General features: G+C 45.4%; 1 long non-coding RNA gene across 2 annotated transcripts; it reads left to right on the top strand.

Moving 5' to 3' along the window:
• Positions 1–1,383: 1,383 nt before the first annotated feature.
• On the top strand, positions 1,384–16,743 carry LOC146337256 (uncharacterized). Of its 2 annotated transcripts, XR_014785414.1 has the most exons (4): positions 1,384–1,857; positions 10,261–10,354; positions 14,140–14,301; positions 14,845–16,743. It is a non-coding gene; the product is annotated as an uncharacterized LOC146337256 (long non-coding RNA). The 2 variants fall into 2 exon arrangements; XR_014785413.1 differs by lacking the exon at positions 1,384–1,857 and having other exon boundaries at positions 9,481–10,354.
• The last annotated feature ends 788 nt before the right edge of the window (positions 16,744–17,531 follow it).

Raw genomic sequence — 17,531 nt, 5'->3', positions numbered from 1 at the left:
CTGGAACGACTCCCCTGTGAGGATATGTCACAACAGGTGGCATTGTGTAGCCTAGAGAAAAGGAGAGGGAGGGCAGACATGACGGGTGCAGAAAATTATGCAGGGTGTGGAGAAAGTGGATCGGGAGATGTTTTTCTCTCATAATACTAGAACCCAGAGGGATCATCCCACGAAGCTGAACAATGGGAGCTTCAGGACCGATGAAAGGACTTCTTCGCACAGCGCACAGTGAAACTGGAATTCAGTACCACAAGACGAAGTGATGGCCACCGGCTTGGATGGCATTAAAAGGGGACTGGGCAAATTCCTGGAGGAGAAGGCCATCCATGGCTACTAGTCCTGGTGGCTATATGCTACCTGCAGTATCAGAGACTGTCCACCACTTGCTGGGGAACATGGGTGGGAGGATGCTGTTGTCCTCCTGTCCTGCTTGTGGCTTTCCCATGGGCAACTGGTTGGCCATTGTGTGAATAGAATGCTGGACTAGATGGATCCTCAGGGTAGTATCCAATGTTAGCCCTACTTAGAGTACACCCAGTCGTGACTAACTTGTCCTAGTCATTTCAATGGGTCTAATGTAAGTAGGCCTAATGTTGGATACTACCCTTGGTCTAATCTAGCATGCCTCTTATGGTCTCATTTTACATGAGTCTTTCGCAAGCCTTGTGGGCCTCTTTAGGGTGGGGGGTGGCGAGAAGGAACCCTCTTCCAAACTGCGTCCCCTTCACAGGGTGGACTGTTTGTAAACAGTGGTCCTGAGGCCTGTTGGAAGACTTGCCCATTCTTGGATTCCTTCTCTGGTTTTTCTTTCCTGGCATCTCAGTCTAGACTCTGTGAAGGAAAAGCCTGTTGCCCAGCAGCAATGTGAAGCTTGAGGGTCCTCCATCCTGGGGTGGCTCACATTGAAGCCTTTACTCAGACCACCAGCAATTAATGCTCAGTCTCGGGAGCTGTGAGCAGCAAAGCTTTTGTATGGCAGCTGGTGGCAGCTTGCCCTTAATGCATCATCATTAGGGCTGTCAGTTGCTTCACAAAATCTTAGTTAATTGGTTATAACAGGGCCACAACCTATGTTATTCCACCATTGTGAGGAAAAATAAAACCAAGTGCTTGCTTCACCAGAGGGCTGACAATCGGGGGGGGGGGGGGGAAATAAAGCTACTGATCTTATAGCAAACCCTCTACTAGCGAACTCAGGTGGTGAGTGCTGGAGCTTCTTCACATGGAACTTTTATCCTGCTATTGAGATTGCTTCCTCACGGAAGTTTGCGGGCCCTTTACAGGATGTTGTCAATGTCCAGGGTGCTTCCTGCACGAAACGACCTTTATTCCACTTTTTAAAAGATTGGAGATAATGAGCTATCAAATTGCAGCACTTGAGTTCCACTTGAGTTCCCTCATGAAAAGAGGGAAACTCGCATAAGAGGAGCTAGACCACAGCACCATCTAGCGGCTGTATAATGAAACATATGGAAGACTCAGATAAGGGGGAAAAGTGGGGTGGGGGAGGAAGCGCATGTAAAGGGAGTCTGTCGTGATCCTGCATTTAAAATGGAAACTGAAAGCCCCATTTTAAATGTGGGATTTTAGGCTGGTGTAGAGATGCTCCTGATTAAAAACAGGATGTATCGGCATGTTTAGGGGAACCTTGAGGTTTGCGGAAGTATAGAAAACTCTAAAAAAAAATCCAGAGGTGAAGCCATGTTAGCCTGTTGCAGTAAATAAATAAACAAAGCTTTTATTGCTTTATTTATTATTGCATTTATATCCCGCCTTTTTTCCTCTTGCAAGGAACCCAAGGTGGCTTACATTATCCTCCTCCTCTCCATTGTATCCTCACAACAACAACCCTGTGAGGTAGGTTGGGCTGAGAGTCTGTGACTGGCCGAAAGTCACCCAGTGAGCTTCCATGGCCAAATGGGGACTACAACCCGGATCTCCCAGCTCCCAGTCCGTCACTCTCACCACTACACTACACTGGCTTTAGGAAAAAAACAAAGGGGACACACTCCACTACCAAAAAGCCCCACCCAGTGAGGACTGACCGTGCTCAGTAGCCATCAACTGTTGAGTTTCAATTAGAAAAGAAAGCAAGGGTGGGTGTTTGGGTGGTGCAGTAGCGCAGGAGGCCCCAAACATCTTAGGTCGGCAGGCGCATTTAGAATTTTCAGAGAGTGTCAGGCACACTCTCACAAAATGGCCGACATGGTGGGGTTGGTCATTCACACCATGGCTGCTGAGATGGGTGTGGCCAGTCACGAAACTGGCATTTCCCATAAGGCAAACTGGTGAGGCTGAAAGAACAGTAACTTTACTCAAGAACAAGTACAAGGCAGTGGTGGGGTCCCAGCTCCAAAGCACAAAACCACGCCTTTGAACCCCCAGTTATCTGTGCAGACTGATGAGGCTTGGAAACAAATAACTTGGCCAAGAATGCTACCTGGGGCCCAGAGCCATTCTTGGAAATAAAGACGGTGCTGGAGACCAGTGCTTCATTTTGCAGCATGTCAGCCTCCCAGTTAAAAAAATAATAATTACAAGATCTTAAAAACATACAAATCAGCAAGGAGTCTGGCAGGCACCACGAGAGCTGTCCGTGGGCACAGTGGTGCACCACATCGGAGACCCAGGAATGGAGTATTCTAGAGAAGGGCATGGCTGGCAACTCAACAGGGGTGCTCATAAGAACATCAAAAGAGCCCTGCTGGATCAGACCAAGGGTCCATCTAGTCCAGCATTCTGTTCACACAGGCCAACCAGCCACGAGTGCAACAGCACCCTCCTGCCCATGTTCCCCAGCAACTGGTGTACATAGGCATAATGCCTCTGATACTGGAGGTTGCACATAACCATCAGGACTAGTAGCCACTGATAGCCTTCTCCTGCAGGAATTTGTCTAACCCCCTTTTAAAGCCATCCAGGGCTGAATCTACACATAGCAGTTATACTGTTATCATACCATTATCATACTGTTATCATAACTATTGGTGCCCGCTGGTGTCGTGTGTACCAATAGTTATGATGACAGTACGATAACGGTCTAACTGCTTTGTGTAGATTCAGCCCAAGTTGTTGGCCATCACTACATGTTGTGGCAGTGGGTTCCACAGCTTAACTGTGCGCTGTGTGAAGAAGTCCTTTTATCTGTCCTGAGTCTCCCACCAATCACCTTCATGGGGTGACCCTGGGTTCTCTTAGGAGGTAAGGAAGCACTGCAACATTTTGTTGCAGGTTGTGTGTGTGTGTGTGTGTGTGTGTGTGTGTGTGTAGAGAGAGAGAGAGAGAGAGAGGCCATTGGTAGGAAAATTAAATAGATATAAAATAATTTTATTCATCAAGACAGTGAAAAAGAGACTTTCTAGTTACAGTGTAACTATCCACCTTGAAAAGCTCCGGGCAGGGGAGAGCTCAGGCCAGCCCCCTCCCCCCAGCTCCTTTGTTACATTCCAGAGCAGCAGAATCAAAGGCGGCAGAATCTGATTCGCCTTCCGAACGCCTGACTAGGCTGAGCAAGAGGTCACCTGAACCACACTGACAAATTGTGCGTGTCGTTCTTTTTAAGGGTTGGTTGGAACAACAACTCCTCCGACCAGTTCTCCTGCTTGCAACTTCAACAAAATGTGGCACCTGCAGCTGCCAATCTCTTGCTAATCTCCTACATGGCCTGCAAGTGACACAGACGGGAGACTTGCGTTAACCACGTCTTTGCATTATTTTAGCCGGACCTGGCCACTTTTGCAGTTCAGTTGAGAGACTTCTAACCTTCCTTCTCCCTCCAGTTCTGTACCCTAATTATCTCCCATCATTGTTCCAGCCAGTTTCACCTTGCCTGATATTTGTTTAACCGTGATGTTAACAATGTAACTTACCTGAGAGGTAATCTTGTTTGCTATATCAGAGCAAAAATACTTTATAGCACACACCACTGAGGTCATCTGCACAAGCTAAAAGTGCAGCTGGATAATTCATATCTAAGTCCCTGCAAGATGTATGAAGGACTTGCAGAGTTAAACACTGAAATGCATCTTCCCCACCTGTTCCCCAGCCTTTCAAGTGTGGCATTGTGCAAAAAAGCATAATTTCATTGTTGTTCAGTCGTTAAGTCGTGTCCGACTCTTCGTGACCCCATTGACCATAGCACGCCAGGCCTTCCTGTCCTGCGCTCTCTCCCGGAGCGTGCTCAAGTTCATATTCATTGCATCCGTGATGCTATCTAGCCATCTCATCCTCTGCCATCCCCTTCTCCTTTTGCCTTCAATCTTTCCCAGCATCAGGGTCTTTTCCAGGGAGTTTGCTCTTCGCATTAGGTGGCCAAAATATTTGAACTTCAGTATCTGTCCTTCCAATGAGCATTCAGGGTTGATTTCCTTTAGGATGGACTGATTGGACCTCCTTGCAGTCCAGGAGACTCGTAAGAGTCTCCTCCAGCACCACAGTTCGAAAGCATCAATTCTTCGGCGCTCAGCCTTCCTTATAGTCCAGCTCTCACAGCCATACATTGCTACTGGGAAAACCATAGCTTTGATTATGCAGACCTTTGTCGGCAAGGTGATGTCTCTGCTTCTTACTATGCTGTCTAGGTTGGCCATAGCTTTCCTCCCAAGGAGCAAGCGTCTTTTAATTTCATGGCTACAGTCACCGTCTGCGGTGATCTTGGAGCCCAAGAAAGTAAAATCTGTCACTGCTTCCATTTCTTCCCCTTCTATATGCCAGGAAGTGATAGGGCCAGATGCCATGATCTTAGTTTTTTTAATGTTGAGTTTCAAACCAGCTTTTGCACTCTCCTCTTTCACCCTCCACAAGAGGCTCTTTAGATCCTCTTCGCTTTCTGCCATTCGGGTGGTATCGTCTGCGTATCTGAGGTTGTTGATAATTCTCCCGGCAATCTTAATTCTGACCTGTGATTCATCCAACCCGGCGTTTCTCATGATGTACTCTGCATATAAGTTAAATAAGCAGGGCGACAGTATGCAGCCTTGTCGTACTTCTTTCCCAATTTTGAACCAATCGGTTGTTCCATGTCTGGTTCTTACTGTTGCTTCTTGACCCTCGTACAGGTTTCTCAGGAGACAGGTAAGGTGGTCCGGTACTCCCATCTCTTTCAGAATTTGCCACAGTTTGTTGTGATCCACACAATCAAAGGCTTTAGCGTAGTCAATGAAGCAGAAATAGACGCTTTTCTGGAATTCTCTTGCTTTCTCCATGATCCAGCGAACGTTGGCGATTTGATCTCTAGTTCCTCTGCCTCTTCTAAACCCAGCTTGTACTTCCGGTAGTTCTCGGTTCGCATACTGCTGAAGCCTAGCTTGTAGGATTTTGAGCATCACCTTGCTGGCATGTGAAATGAGCGCAATTGTGCGGTAGTTTGAACACTCTTTGGCGTTGCCCTTCTTTGGAATTGGAATGTAAACTGACCTTTTCCAGTCTTGCGGCCATTGTTGAGTGTTCCAAATTTGTTGGCATATCGAATCCAGCACTTTAACAGCATCATCTTTTAGGATTTTAAATAGCTCAGCTGGAATACTGTCATCTCCGCTAGCTTTGTTGTTAGCAATGCTTCCTAAGGCCCACTTGACTTCACTCTCTAGGCTGTCTGGCTCAAGTTCAGTGACCACACTATCATGGCTATCAGGGACATGAAGATCTTTCCTGTATAGTTCTTCTGTGTATTCTTGCCACCTCTTCTTAATTTCATCTGCTTCTGTTAGGTCCCTGCCTTCTTTGTCCTTTATCATGCCTGTCTTTGCATAAAACATTCCCTTGAGATCTCCAATTTTCTTGAAAAGATCTCTAGTCTTTCCCATTCTATTGTTTTCCTCGATTTCTTTGCATTGTTCATTTAAGAAGGCCTTCTTGTCTCTCCTTGCTATTCTCTGGAACTCTGGATTCAGTTGGATATATCTTCCCCTTTCTCCCTTGCTTTTCTCTTCCCTTCTTTCCTCAGCTACTCGTAAAGCCTCATCGGACAGCCACTTTGCTTTCTTGCATTTCTTTTTCTTTGGGATGGATTGAGTTGCTGCCTCCTGAACAATGTTACGGACCTCCGTCCATAGTTCCTCAGGCACTCTGTCTATCAGGTCTAATCCCTGAAATCTATTCCTCACCTCCACTGTATATTCATCAGGGATATGATTTAGGTCATACCTGAATGGTTTAGTGGTTTTCCCTACAGTCTTCAATTTAAGCCGAAATTTTGCAACAAGAAGCTCATGAACTGAGTCACAGTCAGCTCCAGGCCTTGTTTTTACTGACTATATACAGCTTCTCCGTCTTTGGCTGCAAAGTACATAAAAAGTCTGATTTCGATATTGACCATCTGGTGATGTCCATGTGTAGAGTCGCCTCTTGTGCTTTTGGAAAAGAGTGTTTGCTATGATCAGTGTGTTCTCTTGGCAAAACTCTATTAGCCTTTGTCCTGCTTCATTTTGTACACCAAGGCCATGCTTGCCTGTTATCCCGGTTATTTCTTGACTTCCTACTTTAGCATTCCAATCCCCTATGATGAAGAGGACATCTTTTTTTGGTGTTAGTTCTAGAAGGTGTTGTAGGTCTTCATAGAACTGATCAACCTCAGCTTCTTCGGCCTCAGTGGTTGGGGTGTAGACTTGAATTACTGTGATGTTGAATGGTTTGCCTTGGATTCGTACTGAGATCATTCTGTTGTTTTTGAGATTGTACCCCAGTACTGCTTTTCCCACCCTTTTGTTGACTACGAGTGCTACTCCATTTCTTCTAAGGGATTCTTGCCCACAGTAGTAGATATGATGGTCACCTGAATTAAATTCGCCCATGCTTGTCCATTTTAGTTTGCTGATTCCCAAGATGTCAATGTTCAATCTTGCCATCTCACGTTTGACCACCTCCAGCTTACCTTGATTCATTGATCTTATGTTCCAGGTTCCTAAACAATATTATTTTTTACAGCATCGGACTTTCTTTTCACCACCAGACACATCCACAGCTGAGTGTCCTTTCGGCTTTGGCCCAGCCGCTTCACTCTTTCTGGCGCTACTTGGAAATACCCTCTGCTCTTCCCCAGTAGCATATGGGACACCTTCCGACCTGAGGGGCTCATCTTCCGGCGTCATCTCTTTTAGCCTTGTGATACGTTCCATGGGGTTTTCTTGGCAAGAATACTGGAGTGGGTTGCCATTTCCTTCTCCAGTGGACCACATTTTGTCAGAACTCTCTGCCATGACCTGTCCGTCTTGGGTGGCCCTGCACGGCATAGCTTATGGCTCCACTGAGTTGTGCAAGCCCCTTCACCGCAACAAGGCAGTGGTCAGCGTGGGTTCTTTTTTCTAAATTGTCCTGCGGAAGTCTTGACCGCTGCTTGGGAGCTTGCCAGGGGTCTCTTAATAACACTATCACTTCTGGAATGGTAGCTCCTTGCTCACCACTGCTGAATGCTCCCTTGCAGTGCCCAGCTACAGTGCTACGCATGTGCCAACCCCCTTATGAGGAAAGGTTACAGTGTCTGGGACTGTTGAGCTTAGAAAAATGGCGAGTGAGGGGAGACACGATAGAGGTGCACAAAAGTTACGCACGGTGTAGAGAAAGTGCATAGGGAGACATTTCTCTCTCTTTCTCTCTCTCTCTCCCCCCCATAACACTGAATAGCACTAATTAATACATGAAGCTGAATGGTGAGAGATTCGGGGAAGATAAAAGGAAGGACTTCTTCACACAGGGCATAGTTAAACTATGGAATTTGTTATCACAAGATGTACAGTCAGGGCCAGAAATATTGGAACAAGGATAACTGTTTTGGCAGTTGGCCTCTGTACACCACCACACTGAAGTTGAAAGGAAACACACCCAGATGGGAGCAAAGTCAGGACTTTCAGCTGTAATTCAAGGGGTGTGACAAAAGTGGGGCACTAACCATTCAGGAAGGACAGCCAGTGGCATGCACATACCCCAGCTGCATGGCCAGGTGTGGCCTGTTTCCTGGGTATCCCATGACCAATCAAGCAGATAAAAGGCCTGGAGGTGGTTCTGAGTGTTGCATTTGCATTTGGTAGCTGTTCACTGCAACTCCCAACATGAGGTCCAAAGAGGTGTCCATGCAAGTGAAGGAGGCCATCATTAGGCTGAGGAAACAAAATAAACCCATCAGAGAGAGAGCGGAAACAGTGGGAGTGGCCAATACAACAGTTTGGAACATCCTGAAAAGGAATTAACTGGCAAGCTCAGCAACAGCAAAAGGCCTGGAAGACCACAGAAGACAACTAAAGTGGATGACCGCAGAATTCTGCTCATGGTGAAGAGGAACCCTTTCACAACATCTAGCTAGGTCAAGAACACTCTTGTGGAGGTAGACATATCATTCTCAACATCTACAGTCAAGAGACGGCTTTATGAATGTAAATACAGAGGCTTCACAACAAGGTGCAAACCACTGGTAATGCTCAAGAACCGAAAGGCCAGATTAGCCTTTGCCAGCAAACACCTAAAAAAGCCTGCCCAGTTCTGGAATAAGATTCTTTGGACTGCTGAAACCAAGATTAACTTGTACCAGAATGATGGGAAGAGAAAAGTATGGAGAAGGAAAGGAACAGCTCATGTTCCAAAGCATACCACATCATCTGTCAAACATGGTGGAGGCAGTGTTATGGCATGGGCATGTATGGCTGCCAATGGAACCGGGTCACTGGTGTTTATTGATGACCTGACTGCTGATAAAAGCAGCAGGATGAATTCTGAAGTGTATAGGGTTATACTTTCTGCTCAGATGCAGCCGAATGCTGCCAAACGGATAGGATGCTGTTTCATATTGCAGATGGATAATGACCCAAAACATACAGCAAAAGCTACCCTAGAGTTTCTGAAGGCAAAGAAGTGGGATGTTTTTCAATTGCCAAGTCAGTCACCTGATCTCAACCCAATAGAGCATGCTTTTCACTTACTGAAGTCAAGACTGAAGGCAGAAAGACCCACAAACAAGCAGCAGCTGAGGGCAGCTGCAGTAAAGGCCTGGCAAAGTATCTTGAGGGAGGAAACTCAGCATTTGGTCATGTCCATGGGTTCCAGACTTCAGGCAGTCATTGACTGCAAAGGATTTTCATCCAGGCATTAAAGGTGATCCTTCAGTTTGAAATGATGTTAGGTTTGTTCCATTACTTATGAGCCACCAACGATGGGTGTGTGTGTCTGCCACTGGCTGTCCTTCCTGAATGGTTAGTGCTCTACTTTTGTCAAACCCCTTGAATTACAGCTGAAAGTCCTGACTTCGCTCCCATCTGGGTGTGTTTCCTTTCAACTTCAATGTGGTGGTGTACAGAGGCCAACTGCCAAAACAGTTATCCTTGTTCCAATATTTCTGACCCTGACTGTAGTAATGGCCATCAATTTGGATGGCTTTAAAAGGGGAATTTGACAAATTCATGGAGGAGAAGGCTGTCAATGGCTGTTAGTCATAATAATGGCTATGTGTTACCTCCAGTGCTAGAGGCAGTATGCTTCTGTACACCAGTTGCTGGGGAACATGGACAGGAGGTTGCTGCTGTGCTCATGTCCTGCTTGTGGGTTTCCTGTGGACAGCTGGTTGGCCACTGGGTGAACAGAATCCTGGACTAGTTGAACCCTTGGTCTGATCCAGCAGGGCTCTTTTGATGTTCTTAATTTCTTTGCTTGAGTGTTTGTCTTTGACCTACTGAATCCAAGTCTCTCTGTACCTAAGCAATAGACTTTAGTGTTTCTCTTAGAGCCACACCATTTAACCAATTCTGATGAAATTTTGAAGGCAAGCTAATATTAGTCCTAAAATTTATCTTACAGGATTTTAGAAGCCTATGTTGAAAAATTACAAAGTGGCAGCCAGTTTTAATTTGTTTGGAGGCAACAACACAAAAACTGTACAAAACATGTTATGCAACCAAATGTGTTCACTGTAAAGCATTAAATGATGCATACTTATAGGTCAGCCTTCTGTGGCACTGCAATGCTGAGAAAATGGAAATTTAAAAATCCAAAATGGCTGCCAATATCACTACATCTCAATTAAAACCAAAATATATGTGTTGTTTTGTAATCAGAACAATGAAAGGTTTACAACTATAGAAATAGCACTTGAGATTACCCTAGACCAACTTTTCAACTTCCACTTGTTTTTGTATCTCCTTAACTATCAGCATATTAAATATTTCTACTGAAGATATAGTAGAGGCAAAATAATAGCATTCTCGCTGCTTCCAGACAGAGGGCTCCTACCAGTTAGAAGGGATTGTGGAACTATTTCATCCATTTTCTTTTTTACAGTGAGAAAAAAGACGGAGGAAGCACTGGGAAAACTCTGGAGGGTTACAAATAGAAGACAATGATATCTGGACCCCTTTAAAATTCCATGAAGAAGGCAGGTTGATGCTAAGATAAAAGCCTCATCTGGAAGCAACTCTGATGATCATTTAACAGAAGTAACACAAACATTTATTTCCCTGAAGTTTTGATGGAATCTGAATGCGCAAGAGGGAAAACTGGAGTTATATTATGGGCGCACAAAAAATGGACACAAACAAGTGAAAATTACACTTTAAGGCAGGGATGGGGAACTTCCACCAAGACTGGATGCTCAAGCTTCTTTTGCTGTCCTATCCTATCGCTGATTGAGATAAGGGGGTATTTAAAGGCACGTAACCTTTAGATAGCCTGCAAAGAATCAAGTGTTGCAAAGATTTTGAGGTGTGCATTTTGCAGGCAGGAGAGCTGCTGCGCAGAACTGAGATGTGCATTTTACAGGCAGGAGACCTACTTACTTGTAAACAGGCTTGCAGATGTTTGGTGACGTTGTTTGAAAGTGCTGGTGCGTGATTCAGGGCTTCTCCACATGGGGCTTTTATCTGTGATTGAGATTGGTTACTCATGGAAGTTTGTGGGTCCTTTACATGATGTCAGCAGCCTCCCTTGTCTTCTGGCCTTTATCCCATTTTTTTTTTAAGACTGGAGATACTGAGCCATGAAAATACAGCAGGCTGAATTTCTCCATGAAAAGGGGAAGTCATGCTATAACAGGCACTATACCACAGCGCCATCTAGTGGCTGTATAATGAAACATATAGAACTTGCAGATAAAGGGGGGAAGGGAAGCGCATGTAAAGGGCCAAGCTTAATCCTGCAAAGAATCTGGAAGCAGAAGCCCTGTTAAAATTGTGGGATAAAAAGCCTCTGGGTGGAGAAGCCCTCAGTCCTGCTTACCTCTGAGATAATATGCAGAAGCCTTCTCCTGCTTACTTATGCATAGGCTTAAAATGGTAATAATCACATTTGGCCCCACCCACTCTGCCTTTGGCCACGCCCACAGATGGTAGGTGGCCACCGAGACTTTTCCCATTTTGCAATTTGGCTCTTGGGCTGAGAACATTTAACCACCTCTGCTTCAATGCTTTAAACTGCTCTATCGCAGCCATTTCTTAAGCAAGCTTTTAAAAATTGGGCCATCTTAGGGCCCTCACCACGGAGACTCTCTCTGCAAGCAGAGGACACAGATCTGAGTAACTGCTGGAGTTTATTTTTATCAAAAAATTGGTCAGCCATTGCTTCTTTGCCCCCGAATCCTAGGTGTGACCTGATGCCTGCCGCACCTAGCAGAGCCTAATTCAATCAATCTGAAATCTCTGTTTTGAGAATGGGACTAAATGCAGCCCTTATGGCTACAGCACCCAGCCTGTTTTTGTGTGTGCTCTTCTTTGCTTTTCCCCTCTTTCCTCCACCCCCTGCTTTGCTTAACATCCAGCTTGATGAAGAGTTCTAGAGAACTTGAAAGCTTGCTCACTATTGTGTGACATTTTGGTTCTTCCAAATCAAGGTATTGCCCAGCTGTGGATTTTGGAGTTTTTTCTTATGGTCCTTTGCTTTTTATCATCCTACTCAGACTACTTTTAGTCCGATTGTTTTCCTTAGTTCGGCTGGTCTGCACTTCTGTTGTGTGCACCAGCCCTCCACATTTACTCCAGCATGATAGCCCTGCCCAGGGGTGTGTCTTTCACCTGGCCATGACCTCACTCACCCTGGTCAAGCGGTGTTTCCCCAGTGTTTTCCCCAATGTTTCCACTGTTTCATGTATTGAACAGGAGTAGCTATACCCCTATCGCAAAATAGCACATTTGAACAGAAGTAGCTATACCTGCTGTTGTGCTACTGTGGTTTTAGAGGGACAGTAATATAAAAAAAATGGGGGGACTTAGGCATAGGTTGCAGAGGCAGGTGCTAACACACACTGGCCAGAGAAAGCAGAACGGGTGGAATAGGTCGAGAGTGGGAGGGAGTGGGAGGGAGGGAACAGGCTCTCTAGGTGATGACCACCCGGTAGCCACCCAAACAATTTGTGGTAAACTGCCATGTGACCTGCTGAGAGCCCCAGGCTTTGGGATAATCCTGGCTTTCAAGCCCTGTGTGTCCCTAGACGGAGCAGATTCAACTCCAGTAAAAACCACAGCAAAGTGGAGAGCAAACTAAACCCATTGCTGTGGGGATCCCTCCTTGAAAGCCAGACAGTGTTGTCTGCATGCTGCTCCAACAAGGGGCAGACCAAGACCAAGCTTTAAGTAAGAGTATGGTCGCATTTAGGCTGGTTGGCCCTGCTGCCATCATACTGACTGAAGCTGTGTATCTTAAAGGGCCGTGGCCTGTTTTAGCAATCTCAGGCTGCAACAAAGTGGGAGTGGCCATGGCATGCAAGTTTCCTCTTGGCCCAAGTCCTCAGAGTCTGAGAATGGTAATACAACCTCCTCTAGATGCAGGGGAGATGACTCTTGGGATCTTTCTGGAGCAGTGGGACCCAGAGAAGTTGGAAGCGTTTCCGTAGACAAGTCCTCTCCCTGAACCACTCACTCTGGAGGCTTGTCTTCTGAGGAGAAGGGATCAGAATCCTCTGAGGACACGGGTGTCAGGACTGATTCTGAGCATATGGAGATAGCAGTTCAGATTCAGAAGGGGAACAGCAAGAACTGGGGGAGGCATCTTCTCCAGCCAGTTCAGATATGGTTAGGTGTGCTTCTCAGAATGCTAGCACCCAGATGGCTGGGCCTGAAGCCCCCCCCCCCTCCTCCGTGGGAATTGAGGAGGATGAGGAGAAGGAGATCGCAGAGCGTGACCTGAGGGATGCTGGATTGTGACACAGAGCAAAGCAGGAAAAGTTAGAGGTGGAGCTCAGACAGTCGACCCAGTTGGCGATGCGTGAGGGTCGACGCAGGGGAGCATCACTGGATGGGAGGGGTTTCCCTCCCTAAGTTATTCTAGCCAGCAAGTCCCTGTTCAAACTGCTGGCAACATCGTAGCTCCCATTCGGATTCCCTGCTGTTATTCCTTTATAGCCTGAGAGTCTTCGGGGATTTGCATCTGTAATGAACCTGTTGATAGTGAATTAAAGACTGGAGACTGAAGCCTCTCTTCTTGGGTGTGTGCATGAGGAAGGTGGGGGCCAAGGGAACATGACAACGGGTTCAGGGGCCTGATCCAGGATAGGGACAGAGAAAGAGAGAAAGGGGTGAATCAGCTGAAGGTCAAGCAACTTGGGGTCCAACTGCGTTCTTTGGGGATCTAATGCAAGAACAGTGTCTTTGCTCCCTGCTTGTAGGAGCCTGTTCGGGGCCACTATCCTCTGCTTGCCTATATGTAAATGAAACAAATATTGCAAAGGCACAGTGGGCACAATCCAGCCCAAACTAAGCACTTGACATTCCCGTTCATTTCAATGGAGGTGAGTTAGGCACATGCATTCACTTTCCCATTGAAGTAAACAGAAAGGTGCTTCTCTTCGGTTGGTTGGATAGATGGCCACTCACAGGACTCAGTGCTGCCTCATCAAGAGGAAAGTAAACCCTGGACCATCTTGGCCCACAAGGAAGTGGAGAGCATGTAACAATATAAACCATTATTTTCAAGCACCTTTGGAGTAGTCCATTTTGTTTTTGCAGCCTCTCACAAACAAATCTGAATAGGTATTTTTTGCTCTTCACCCCACAGAAGCCTTGGAACAGGAACTTCTAGCATGGATTCTCTCACCCCAAAGATACACAGCCCCAAAGCTCCTATCCTTCACTTGTGAAGACATTCAATCAAAAGCAGGATTGGCTCCAGCACACCCAGCAGTCGCTTAAGCTAGGTCTACAATTCACTCTGCCCTCTTTTTTTCCCTTCTAGCCGGAGATGCCAGTTAAGATCTTTCCAGCATCAAAGTTAATCTGGCTGACGATTTCAGAGAAGGGAGAAACTGTGCTTCAAGTGAGGTTTGCTTTGAAGAGCCTGTCTGGTGTTAACTGCATGCTGTCCCGTGAGCTCGTATCCCAGAAGCACCAAAGAAAGGTTTGTGGCATTGCACTGATAATGGATATAATGGATTTCACCGCAGGTGCAAGATGAAAGATGCTTCCATTACATTCCTCTCCACCTTTCCTGCCTCTTTCCACTTCAGCATTTTGAGCATTTGAACAAGCATTCATGAAGATCAGCCGTAGGGATGGATGAAACTGTCAGTGATGGTTTCTCTCAGTTTCTCATTTTTCCAGTCTTCAGTTCTTCCCAAACTTTGAGATTTTTTATTTTATGTTATTTTATAAGGTTCACTCCAACCTCTACCTGGGTCTCTATAGTTGCCTCACTATCTGAAGGAGCGCCTCCTCCCATACCATTCTGCCTGTGTATTAAGGTCTTCAGATGAGGCCTTTTCCCAACTGCCATGGGCAGGAGAAGTGCATTTTGCATGTATACAGGAAAGGGCCTTTTTGGTGGTGTCCCCAAGGACTTGGCAGGCACTGACATGACAAGCTTTTGGTGCCAGATCAAGAAATTTTTATTTGCCCAGGGATTTTAACTGATTGTATTATTTTATTGTTTGTTACCTCTCAGTGTTATTGTTTGTATGATGGTCAGCTTCAGGTGGAACCTGAAATCATCACGTCACGTGCTAGATCCCGCTGACCCATTTGCCTGCAGACCCTTCCTCCTCCATTCCATCTCAAGATCGTGATCACGCGGACATTGTAACTTCACCATCAAGCAAGCTCTTTGTTTCCCTTCTCCACCACCACCACCCCACCTGCTTTTTTAACACTTTGTCTGATGAGGAGATCTGGAAATCTTGAAAATGTGCACATTTTTTGTGATCTTTGCATTGGTCTAATCAATGTATTACACTAATATGGACTTTGGAATTTTGTTTCTGACCAGAATGTCTACCTTTATTTTTAGCGTTGTATTGTCATTTCAATTTTTTTTTTCCATATACTGCTCTACAATCCATTTGGATGAAGAGTGGTTTAGAAATTTAAAAAGTAAATACAGAAATAAAATGCCTGGATTCAGCTGTCGTTAATTCTGCTTTGGTATCAGCAGAGGAAGAAGAGAGATGGCGGCACTCAGCTCTCTTTTATCATCTGCTTTTGTGTCAGCAGAGCTCACCAGGAGGGGTTTCAAAGAGAGGTTAATATACTCGAAAGGCTAAAAATGCTATCTCCTCCACCAAAGTGACAATAGCCCGGGAAGGCTAAATGACATCTGGCGTTTCACAGTGCAAGATTCATTGCCCTGTGTTAGCTGCTTCTTTTTTTAAATGGCCTGCCCAATAGCGAAAGTACTACAGGACTCTGCTATTGATGGCTGGCATGTCTATATCTTTCTCTAGGATGACAATGAACTAATCCCTGTAAGCTGCATTTTCTGAAGATTTAGCCCACACAAGAGAAGACCTAATAGCATTCCATTTCAAAGGCCACACGGTGAGAAGAAGCATGGGGTTTGGGTATTTATATAGCACCATTGAAGTAGATGGCATTTTGTACAGTCAGCAGAACAAAAAGAAAGCAGGAGAATAATATCTGCCCCAAAGAGCTTACAGTGTAAATTTAGGTTAGGTGAGGAGGGGGAGGGGAAAAGACAACAAATGCAGTGAAAATGAAGCGAAGAGAATGGCAGGGGAATATGCAGGCTTAGTTATATGGACTTAAGCTTTGTTTTGGTTGGGGATAAGGGTTAAGCCAACACTTCATGGGGGAAAAGTGGGTGTTCAGGAAGGCTTTGAAAGAAGAAAAAAAAATGTGGTTCTGCATTGATGTTCTGAGAGGGAGTCAAGATATAAGGGACAGCTGGGATTGCTACTTTTAACAGACACACAAACACATTAACTCATGCAGTGAGTTATTCCTAGTCTTTGTCCTACTGTAGTATATGCAGTATTTTTTCCATATTTGTTTTTCTCTGCCTTTTGAAAAGGAGGTCAGCATCTCACACCCTAGGGGACAAAGACAGCCCCTGGCATGTGCCATTGATCCCCCGGCTGTAGCCATAGAAGGCTGGGACCCTAAGGGAATTTATAGCTTAAGAAAAAAAAATAAAGGCACCAACCAGCCAGGGTTAAGCACTTTGAAGTCCCATTGATTTCACTGGGAAAGATTTACAGCGCACGCCTGTACGTGCCTACTCAGAAGTAAGCCACACTGAGCTCAGTGGAACTTACTCCCATGTAAGTGTGCACAGGATTGCAACCTAAGGCCTCTTGTTGTTGTTAATGAGCCTTTAAAGTGGCTGGATCATGACCTACATCTAGCCCTAAGGTAAAAAAAACCCAATGCCAGTTATATTTCTAGCCAATTGCTACTTGATAAGTAAAATTCCAGTTTCTGTGATCTGGCCAATGTGTGTGAAGGCGCAGGAATGACTGAAAAGCACTTGGTACTTCCTTGCTAATTCTATTAAAACTGAATCTTAATGATGCTAAAATGACTTACAAGATTAAAGAATTATAGACATGGTGGTTTATTTGTTTGCAGGTTCTGAAGCTTTTTGCTATTTTCACCCTGACTGTTAACAGCACCCTGCCTGCCCCACTTTGGCTTTCAGGCACTGTCAACACCACATCACTGGAAACAGCTCCACTGATCTGTCTCTTAGGGCCAAAACAGACATTACTTTAAATCTGACAAAGTGAACAGTGGCCTTTTCTACACGAGGCATTTATTGTGCACTCATCATTCTCTAGTCACGGTTGTTTACAGGTGCTTTAGATGCCATTGTGACCCTCCAGTTTTGCTTCTATGTCTTACGAGCACTTTCAGCGAGTTTTTTTTTAGAGCAGGGGAAATGCAGCATTTAATTGTGAAAGTGAAAGAAACTGTTTTGTTCACTTGTGTATTCATGGTATTCTGTTTTACCACAGTGCCACCTAGAGGTAATGTAGTTGAAAAGCAGGAAAGGAAACGCTCCTCGTGTAGTGCTCAGAGCTCAAGTCTGCAACGCACCGAAAAGTTGATACAGCAGATTGACAACCTCATGTAGAAAAGCTCACAGCCCACAAAATCTTTTGCCAGAATACATTTTTTTAGTCTGTAAAGTGCCACAAAACTCTTTTGTCATTTTTGCCACAAAAGACTTAACATAGCTACCCCTCTGAAAATACTTTAATCTGTACTTAGCTGCTACATCTCTCCTGCTGCACCATTTTTACTCTAGAGTGGGCACTAGGTACTGATCCAGACTGGGACCCTAATAAGGGGAGTAGGGGGGCTTTTAAGATCCAGATCAGCTGCCCTGTGTAAAAA

The sequence above is a fragment of the Heloderma suspectum genome, chromosome 11, assembly GCF_057233095.1.
Source record: "Heloderma suspectum isolate Gila_16-S chromosome 11, 16-S_ref, whole genome shotgun sequence".
NCBI classification, from domain to species: Eukaryota; Metazoa; Chordata; class Lepidosauria; order Squamata; family Helodermatidae; genus Heloderma; species Heloderma suspectum.
This window is presented reverse-complemented; position numbering and strand designations above follow the sequence as displayed.